At 44.4% G+C, this 10,592-nt stretch overlaps 2 pseudogenes; one reads left to right on the forward strand and one right to left on the reverse strand.

Annotated features, from left to right (window-relative positions):
- The window catches only part of LOC123930522, a 30,381-nt pseudogene extending 20,010 nt beyond the window's left edge, over positions 1-10,371 (reverse strand).
- On the forward strand, positions 4,528-4,628 carry LOC123931935 (annotated as a pseudogene).
- Positions 10,372-10,592: the final 221 nt, after the last annotated feature.

Here is a 10,592-nt window from a genome sequence, read left to right on the forward strand (position 1 = left end):
GTCCTGGGATCGAGCCCCGCATCAGGCTCTCTGCTCAGCAGGGAGCCTGCTTCCTCCTCTCTCTCTCTCTCTGCCTGCCTCTCTGCCTCCTTGTGATCTCTGTCTGTCAGATAAATAAATAAATTAATTAATTAAAAAAACCAAAGATATTAAATATGCCGCATAGTTAAAATAATGATCCGTCAACTCCAACAAGCTACAAATGAAAACTTAGCCGTGCCCTTGATGTTAACCCCTATTGCGTGTTTCAGAAAGTTTCTCCAGAAACGTCATTCCCAAAGCCAGCAAAGGCAGGAGTCAAACATATAAAACCAGGGGGCAGCACTTACCTGCCGCAAAGGGAAGTCACGCTGCTGTCATCTTCCAATCATGGAAACTAATCAGGTCTCAAAAGTGAAAATTCTATGGGTTCATACAATTTTGCTTATAAATCTCAGTGTTCACATTAGTTCTTCCTTTCGTTTTTACTATTCAAGATGCATAAATGAAGTGCAAGTTCGTGAGCTTTTAACAGTAACACTTGTTTAGGGATGCCTGGGTGGTTCAGTCCGTTAAGCGTCTGCCTTCGGCTCAGGTCATAATCTCAGGGTCCTGGGACCAAGTCCCACATTGGGCTCCCTGCTCAGTGGGGAGCCTCCTTCTCCCTCTCCTTCTACTCTTCTCCCTGCTGTGCTCTCTCACTCTGTCAAATAAATAAAATCTATAAACAAAAAAATTGGAAGAGATCATAGATAACCAGGTAGCAGGCCAACCTATTCAAGCTCTGCGTCTCAATGATCTTTTTTTTTTTTAAAGATTTTATTTATTTATTTATTTGACAGAGATCACAAGTAGGCAGAGAAGCAGGCAGAGAGAGGAAAGGAAGCAGGCTCCCCGCTGAGCAGAGAGCCCGATGCGGGGCTCAATCCCAGGACCCTGGGATCATGACCTGAGCCGAAGGCAGAGACTTTAACCCGTTGAGCCACCCAGGTGCCCCACATCTCAATGATCTTAAAGAAGACAAGTCTTTACTCAACTCACACCCCCTGTGAAAGGCCCCCACTCTGGTCACTCCTCCCTTACCTCCAGACAAAACACCTGCATCACCAGCTCACCTCATTTTGTTCCCATCAAGTCCATTTATTAATATTCTTATGAGATGTGTGAGTACAATGAAAAGAGTTGAAGCTGTTCCTTACCCTCTCTAGTACCTGACATCAGTGTGCATGCTGAATTTGAGGCTCCAGATCCTTTTGTTTTGTCTTTCTTTGGCTGTGATGGCAATGGTCACACCTTTATCGCTGAGACAAAGACCAATTTTTTGCATCTGGGGTCTCTATTTTTTTCTGTAGGACTTCATCCTCTGTGACAGATGCTGTTGTCATGGGAGGGCAGGGGGTTGTCTCTACTCTTCAAAGAACTGCAAATATGGGGGCAAGTCTGTGTGTTCTGCAAAATGGCTTCTTGAGGAAGAACCCTAAAATGCACACACTTTCTTTCTGGCTTGGCATAAAACATACCCACCAACGTAAAATTGGAGATTGAGTCTCTAATTGTTCAGTCTCAGTCTTACCTTTATTTTATTAAACACTTTAAAGGATGTATAGTTATATAGGTTCCCACTCAAATAATATCCATCTCCTAATACCTCTGAACAAAATCCTTTGAAAGGAGGGGCGCCTGGGTGGCTTAGTGGGTTAAGCCTCTGCCTTTGGCTCAGGTCATGATCTCAGGGTCCTGGGATCAAGCCCCACATCGGGGTCTCTGCTCGGTGGGGAGCCTGCTTCCCCTCTCTCTCTGCCTGCCTCTCTGCCTACCTGCAATCTCTCTCTGTCAAATAAATAAGTAAAATCTTTTTTAAAAAGTCCTTTGTGGGGCACCTGGGTGGCTCAGGGGATGAAAGCCTCTGCCTTCGGCTCAGGTCATGATCTCAGGGTCCTGGGATCAAGCCCTGAATCGGGCCTTCTGCTCAGCGGGGAGCCTGCTTCCCCTCTCTGTCTCAGCCTGCCTCTCTGCCTACTTGTGATCTCTGTCTGTCAAATAAATAAATAAAATTTTTTAAAAAAATCCTTTGAAAGGAAAGAAATGAGTATTTTGGGGGTAACTTGGGTACCAGGCCCTCCTCTAATGAGTTTCCCTAATGACTCATTTCGTCTTCAAAACGACTCTTTTAGGTGAGTACTACCCCCATTTTACAGATGAAGAAACTAAGGTTGAAGAAGGTTCAGTCACTCGGCCAAGGTAACAGAGAATATGAGCAGTGGACCCAAGATTCAACCTCGCCCCATCTTCCTTGTACTAGCCGGCCTACCTTCCCTTCTCATGCCTTTCAGGCTCCGAACAGTGTAGCCCCACACGGCCTCCCCAACCTAGGACACATTCTCACAGCTCTTATTTAGTTACATAAACATCAAAGTTGTTTCTCTGGTCTAATTTAATTATTTCAAAAAAATAACATCCTAGAAAACCAATGGGCAATAGTTGTTAAAGTTGAATAGACACACGTTTTACAACCTAGCCATCCTACTCCAGAAACATGCAGGTATCTTTAAATTTTTTTATTTGAGTATAGTTGACAATTGATGCTGCATTTAGTTTCAGGGGTACAACGGAGTGAGTCACCTTCTCTACACATGACAGTTGTACTCCCCACAAATGTAACTACCATCTGTCACGGAAGCAATAAATATTTACACAAGGAAAATATAAATAGCAATAAGAACAGGCGAGTTGCAATAACACACTTATAGGAATCTCACCAACATAACACTGAGTGGGGGAAGCCAGGCCCAAAAAAGCACATACTCTGTGGTTTCGTTTCTATGAAGTTCAAAAGCAACAAAACTTTATCTAGCCTAGGAGGAGTCGGGAGAGGGGTTATTTGTTCCCCAGCTGCAGGGGAACAGATGCGACAGAGGGGAGCCAATGCTTTAGCACAAACCAAGGCCCTGGCACCAAACTGTCCGAGCCACGGTGTTCTTCAGAGCCTCACCATGGAGGGTGGGGGAAAGACAGTTTAACTCATCAGGAATGCTCTCGATGGGGGGAAAAAAAAAAACGATAAAGAAAAAAAGAATGTTCTTTTTTTTTTTTTTAAGAGAGAAAGAGAACAAGTAGGGGGAAGGGTAGACAGAGAGGGGAGGGGAAAGGAGACTCCCTGTTGAGCAGGGACCAGGCCAAAGACTGAATGGTCACAACAGCCAAATTCCACAGAAGGATCAATTCCCAATGAGGGCAGGCCTGCTGCAGCAAGGTCAGGCCCAGTGGAAAAAATGGAATGAGTTATCTGGATTGATGCCCCTGAAAATCTTGAATACCCAGATTCCCCTGCACCCTCTGAGCCTACGGAAGTAGCCCATTCCTTCCCATTAAGAGCTAACATTTCATTCCCCCTTGCTTGGAGAGAATGCAGAGGCTGTTCACCCACCCACCCCCATCTCAGTGCGGGGGAGGTCCTACCCGGACCTGCCCTTCCCAGCCACTGGGATTTTAATCTCCAAATGGTGATTTAATCTTAAAATTGGGATTGAGTCACAAGATAACCCATTGGGTCTGATAAGGAAGAAAGGGGACTATAGCCCCAAGAAGCTAGCATGTGCCAGCAAAAGCCAGGAAAGCACTGGTGGGCCTAGGTTCTAGAGTGTTTGATCAAGACAACTGGAACATAAGTTGAAAAAGGGAGAGTTTAATCCACTTGCAAGCACCTTCACAAGATACAGGATTTAATACTCCATTAAGAAAATTAATTGGTGGGGCGCCTGGATGGCTCAGTCAGTTAAGAATCTGACCCTTGATTTTGGTTCAGGTCATGATCTCAGGGTCATGAGCTAGAGCTCAGCAGGGAATCTGCTTGAGATTCTCTCTCCCTCTCTCCCTGCCCCTTTCCCACCCACGCTCTGTCTAAAAAAGTTAGTAAAATCTTTTTAAAAAAGAGGTGGGGGGGGGCACCTGGGTGGCTCAGTGGGTTAAAGCCTCTGCCTTCGGCTCAGGTCATGATCCCAGGGTCCCGGGATCGAGCCCCACATCGGGCTCTCTGCTCCGCGGGGAGCCTGCTTCCTCCTCTCTCTCTGCCTCTCTGCCTAGTTGTGATTTCTCTCTGTCAAATAAATAAAATATTTTTTAAAAAAAAAGAGGTGGGGGAAGGGATAATTGGGAGATGGGCCTTAAGGAGGGCACTTGTTGTAATGAGCCCTGGGTGTTACAAGCAACTGACAAATGACTAAATTCTATATCTGAGACTAATAAAAAAAAAAAAGTCATCCTGAAAAAAACAATATTAATGGGCAAACTATAGTTGGGGTCAATATTCTCAGTACACATGATCCGACACAAGACTTATATCTCGAATACATGAAGAGCTTCTACAACTTAATAAGTACTACAATCCAAATTTTTAAAGGTTTGCGTAGACAATCAATAAAAGACATCAGAATGACCAGTGAGCACATGAAATGGTCTCAGCATCACAAATCATCAGCAGAAGGCTAATTAACCACCAGGAGACACCCCTATGCACCCATTAAGATAGTTCATATGAAAAAGACTGACGTGCTCCCCTCAGCAGTGCATATACTAAAACTGGAACAATACAGAGATTAGCCTGACCCGTGCCAGGATGACACACAAAAAGACTGACATTACCAAGTGTTGGTGAAGATGAGAAGCAACTGGAACTCTGATATTTTGCTGGTAGAGAGTATAATGGCACAAACACTTGGAAGATCTCTTCTCAGCAATCCTACTCCTAGGTATTTATCCAAGGGAAATAAAAATGTACATCCCCAAAAAGTCTTGTACAAGAATGTTCATGGAAGGGATGCCCAGGTGGCTCAGTTGTTGGGCATCTGCACTGGGCTCGGGTCATGATCCCGGGGTCCTGGGATCGAGTCCTGCGTGGGGAGGAGTGGGGATCCTGCTCAGTGGGGAGCCTGCTTCTCCTCTCCCACACCCCCTGCTTATGTTCCCTCTCTCGCTGTGTCTCCTCTCTCTGTCAAATAAATAAATAAAATAAAATAGAATAAAAGAATGTTCATAGGAGTTTTATTTATATTAGTGGCAACATTGAAAACAGCCCAGGTGTCCAAAACAGCACAGAGATCAACTGTTGCAGAGTCTGATAAAAGAAATGTACACTTGAGATCTATGTATGTCATTATATATAAAGTATACCCTCATTAGCATGATCAAATCCCATTCTTCTTTGCAAACCTTTTCCTACTTTTTATTTTAGTTAGCATATCACCATTTATTTCATAGTCTTCAAGCTCAACTCATTCATTCTAGACTTCTCTATTCCTCTTCCTGCTACCTTCGTCTAGTCTATTATCAAACCCTTTAGAGTTTAACTCCAACTCTCAGATCTGTCTCATTTCATTACTAATGACCCAGGCTTAGTTCATGCCCCTATTAATGAAACAGACTAATAACTGGACTTAGGCTTCCCTAATTAATTCTCTACAATGCCAGTGTACCCAGGTGGCTCAGTCGGTTAAGCAGCTGCCTTCAGCTCAGGCCATGATCCCAGGGTCCTAGAATCAAGTCCCGCGCCGGGCTCCCTGCTCAGCCAGGACTCTGCTTCTCCCTCTCCCTCTGGCCCTCCCACCACTCATGCTCTCTCTCTCAAATAAATAAATAAAATCTTTTAAAAATTTTCCCTACGATGCCAACAGAATGATCTTCCTAAAATTCAGAATTTATCATGTCACTCCCTCCTTAAACACTCTTCAGTAGACTTAATGCTACCTATAAAAAGCTATCCGAACTCCTAGCAGAGTAACAAACCAAATGCTACCTGGCCTCTAGTCTACGAACACGCCCAAAGAATGTAGTGTCCCGAGTCAGCTCGCCCCCAAGTAGAGGCCTGACAATTCTCAGTTTCTATCTGGTGAACTATGCATTCAGGTGGGATATCTTGGATTTCATAATCATCTCCAACCCATAACAAAAGCTCATCCTCCCTGTTCCATGCCTCAGGGAGAGGAGTCTCCCATCTCCAACCACCAAGACTCAAAGTGTGGAGGGACCAGCTGGTCCCTTCCCTGCTTTTCCACATCAGGTACAAAGGTCCTGCTGGCTCAGCCTCAACAGCACCCATTGCTGCTAATGAGCTGCCAGGTTTTGTTTGTTTGGTTGGTTGGTTGGTTTTGTGTTTTGTGTTTTGTTTTGTTTTGTTTTGTTTTGTTTTTCCGAAAGAGAGAGAGAGAAAATGAGAGCATAAAAAGGAGGGAACAGACCAAATCAAGAGTCAGATGCTCAGTCAACTGAGCCATCCAGGTACCCTATAGCTGTCATCTTCTTTTTATCTATCTATCTACCTATCTATCTATCTATTTGACACACAGAGAAAGAGAGAGAGAGAGAGAGAGAGAGAGAGAGAAAGAAGAGCATAAGCAGTGGGAGCAGCAGAAGGAAAGGAAGAAGCAGGCTTCCCACCAAGCAGGAAGCCCAACATGGGGCTCAGTCCCTGGACCCTGGGATCACGACCTGAGCTGAAGGCAGTCACTTAACCAACTGAGCCACCCAGGCCCCCCTACCTGCTTTTTCTAATGTCAGAGCCATATCTCCTCTATTTAAGACCACAGCTGTTCTCTCTCTCTCTCTCCCTCTCTCTCTCTCTTTTTACAGCTATTGTCTCTTACTTAACCAGTTTACTAATTCAAATGCAACTTGGAGGATTTATATCCAATGCATTGACATCACGCATGGCTCAGATTTTCAATATCCCAGAAATTTCCACTTTCCCTGGGGAATTACCGTAACTATGGCTCTAACTGGAGTTTTGTATCATAAACTTCAAAAAGATCAGCTAGAAAATGAGGACTCTTACTAATCCAATCAACCTTCCATTTTTATGATTCACTTGATCTCAAAGTTAAGATTAGAGGCCAGCCTAACACCAAAACAAAGGCTTTCTTTCACCTCATTGAGTGAGCAAAAATGGAACTGTTTTTGTTGGGAATGCTATCTTAAAAGAAATGTCTGGAGTGGGGCAGGTTATAAGAAATGCCTTATAACAAAGAGATTTTTCTAATAGCCAATGTGCTGGATTAAAGGTGGCCATCAATTAACACTGCTCCCTTTAGAGGTTTCACTGCCTCTCAAATTGGACAGGTTCTACAACTGTGTTCACCAGCAGAATACCGCAAGAGTGATGCCATCCAGGGTCAGGCCCAGATCCTAAGAAACAAGAGCCTTCCACTTCTTGTGCCTTGAAAGAGGCTGTCTCGGAGCCCTCAGCCGCCATGTGGGAATTCCAACTACCCTAAGGCCACCATACTAGAGACACATGTAGGGACATCCAGAGGCTGCATGAATAGACATGCCCAGCCAGCCCCCAGCTGAGGTCCCAGGCATCGTGGAGCATAAGCGATTCCTACTCACTGTGTTCTGTCGGAATTCCTATCCCACAAAACTATGAAGAAATAACATAAGGACTGTTGTTTTAACTCACTTCATTGTGGGGTATTGTTACCCAGAAATTGATAACTAGTGTGATATAAACCTGATAAAATGAGAAGCTAATTTAAACAGAATTCTCCATTCTACAGAAATATATTGCTAACGAAAATGATCTGATTGTTCTTTTCAGATAACTTCATGAAATTATAAAGCAAATCTATTAGATATGAAACAAAGATAAGAGTGGAAAGTTTGTATGTGGTCTTAAAAAAAGAGACAATTAGAGGTGAATACTGGAATACTAACTTATTTTGCTCTTCAGAATGCATATCCAGAAGAATACGTCAAATTCCACTCCTGGATGATTCCGAAGTTCACACTTGGACAGACTCTTTTCAAAACAAAGCATTCTGTTCATCTATTTATCCAATGAATATTTATTGGATACTTACCATGTGTCAGGTTCCACTCTGAATGCTAAAGATAGTGATGCACGAAACTGACAGCTTCTGTCTTCTGAGAGCTAACATCGAGTGGTAAAATATAAAACGAGAAAACCAGTAAGCCACAGTTAGGCTCAAGAATAGGAAAATCATCTCTGAACAAGGTAAGAGATATACACAGTAGTGGCAAGAGGGCAGGCTCAGGCTTACTGGGGCCTAGGGACAGACCCCAGACCTGGCAACCAGGAATTCAATTCCTTATGGGATAAAGGACTCTTGCTTTCTGCAAGACTATCGTCTCAAGCCAAACTCAAGTCTTTCCTTGAAACTGGAAAACCCCTGAAACTAGATAGATAGATAGATAGATAGATAATACACTGCATGTTAACTGACTTGAATGTAAATATAATTAATTAATTAATTAAAATAAAAGAAGCCGAAAAAGATAGCAGCCAAGTGAGGCTAGGTGCCCTGACTTCAAAGAAGGCTATGGGTCTGGAGAGGTAAAGAACAGAGGATGTGAGCCAAGTTGGATCCAAGTCTCCCAAAGGTGATCACAGAACAAGGGCAGCCAAGTATCACAAGAAGATCTGGTTCTGAGCTGGGGGCAGACGGAGAACATGTGATGGCAATATTAAAACCATAAAATGGGGGCGCCTGGGTGGCTCAGTGGGTTAAAGCCCCTGCCTTCGGCTCGGGTCATGATCTCAAAGTCCTGGGATGGAGCTCCACATCAGGCTCTCTGCTCAGCAGGGAGCCTGCCTCCCCCCCTCTCTCTGCCTGCCTCTCTGCCTACTTGTGATCTGTCTGTCAAATAAATAAATAAAATCTTTAAAAAAACAAAAAACATAAAATGACCAGACAGGAAGGAAAGAGTAAATTCATCCACAAAACTGTATATCTATTTATGAGAAACAGATACACTAAAATTAAACATAACTAAAAACCTCTAAAGTCTATTTAACATGTTTTGTCTACATGGAAGAAAGCTGTACTACTATTTTGTAAGAGAAATCTGTGCTCTTGCTTGTCATCTATTGAGAGTTTTTATTATTGTTCCAAAGTGTTTAACAATTGCTATAGTGGGAAAACAAAAATTAGCAGCCTGCCAAGCTCTTATGAGTCATGGCTGCTTATGAGTCTATTCTGCTAACTAGCAGCTGCTGTGCAGCCCAGGAGAAGACTGTGGGGCCGGCCCCAAGTGAGGATGGCTCTCTTCTCTAAGGGGAGCCCCTGTAACTCTCAAGAATGGACCAAAATTACCATAAAACGGCAGGTATTCTCATAGATTCGACTACTTTAAGACAAAAATGAAACGTGTGTTTTTCATGAGTCATAAATAAGTTTTTCATAACTTGATTGTGAGTAAAATAACAATTTCCTAACTGATGTCTTTTAAGTCAGGTATGAATGGAGCACATCAGATTACCCTGGGTAACTTCTGCCTCATTTATTAGTGAGGTAGATTAGTATCCAGTATCCAACCATTTTATTGTTTAAAGGGGAAAAAAAAAAGCAACTGAAATAAATATCTACCCACATTTGACTAGAAAGTGGCAGGGAGGCAATATCAAACGGTCAAGAAGAGCCCAGTGAGATTCCCATATTCTTGACTCTCCCAGGTAATAGATGTGAAATCTTTGGGAGGCAACTTTGCTTCTCTGTGCCTCACTTTCTTCAAGCACTCACATACTGTATTGTCACGCACATCGTACATTTTAAGCGGGTCGTCACAAATGAAACTGAGTAGCAGAATAATATTTTGATAAGAATATACTGTATTTTGTTTTGCATCACAAAAAACTAGGAACACATACGTTTCTGGTGGCTTCTAGTGGAGCTGCCCCAAGAACCCTTTCATTTCTAGATGGGGCTGGGGGCTTTGTTTTTATTTTTTTTAATAGGTTATCTTTCATACACTCGGTAAGGAAGAACTGTATTTAAACCGAAAACTCTCCCCACCCAGGAAGAAGCAAACCACTCAGGTGCAGCATCTGTTTTGCAGCAGTGCCCCCTGAAGCCCACGCGAGGATGCAGGGAGCGTCTCTTGGGTAGTTGTCCCACTCCCGAGAGGACTCGGAGACTCTGTTCTAAGTGAGCAGAAGAAACGGGGGTAGATCATCCCACTGGGAACCCGCAGCTTCCCGCCTTCCCTTCCGGCGGACCAGCGGGCGCACAACGGTGGCACCTCACTCACCTGCCGGCGGGAAGCAGCTCGGAGAAGGGCAGCAGCACCTCCCCAAGGTGTCTTGAGCCAGAAGGCGGGGCGAGGGGGTGTGGCCGCGGCCGGGGCGGGGCTGGGGCTGGGGGGGTGGACCGAGTCACACCCACCGAGCCTCGGGGCCGGGCCCCTCCCCCACGCACCTCACTGCGCCTGCGCCCGAAAACGCGGGGCAGCCTGGGAGGTAGTGGTGGCCTGAGGGTTGGTGTACTGGCGAGCCACCTGTTGCAATGCTGCAGCGTTAGCCCCGCCTCCGCTCTTGCGCCCGCGTTCTGAGCCTCCCGGCCTTCCCGGTGCCCAACCCCCAATCAAGAGAGTGAACATAACCATCACCCCCAAAAGTTTCCTTCTGCCCATTTTAATCCCTCCTCCCACGCTCAGTCTACCATAACCACTCCTTACATAACCATAAATCTGCTTTCAGTCACCATAAATTAGTTTGCATTTTATGGAATTGTATATACGTAGAGTAATAGACTATGGGCTTTGGAGGGGGTTAGAAGTCAGGCTTCATTATATAGAGATTCATCCATGTCGTTGAGTGTTATCTA

This window comes from Meles meles, chromosome 19, assembly GCF_922984935.1.
Source record: "Meles meles chromosome 19, mMelMel3.1 paternal haplotype, whole genome shotgun sequence".
Classification (NCBI taxonomy): domain Eukaryota; kingdom Metazoa; phylum Chordata; class Mammalia; order Carnivora; family Mustelidae; genus Meles; species Meles meles.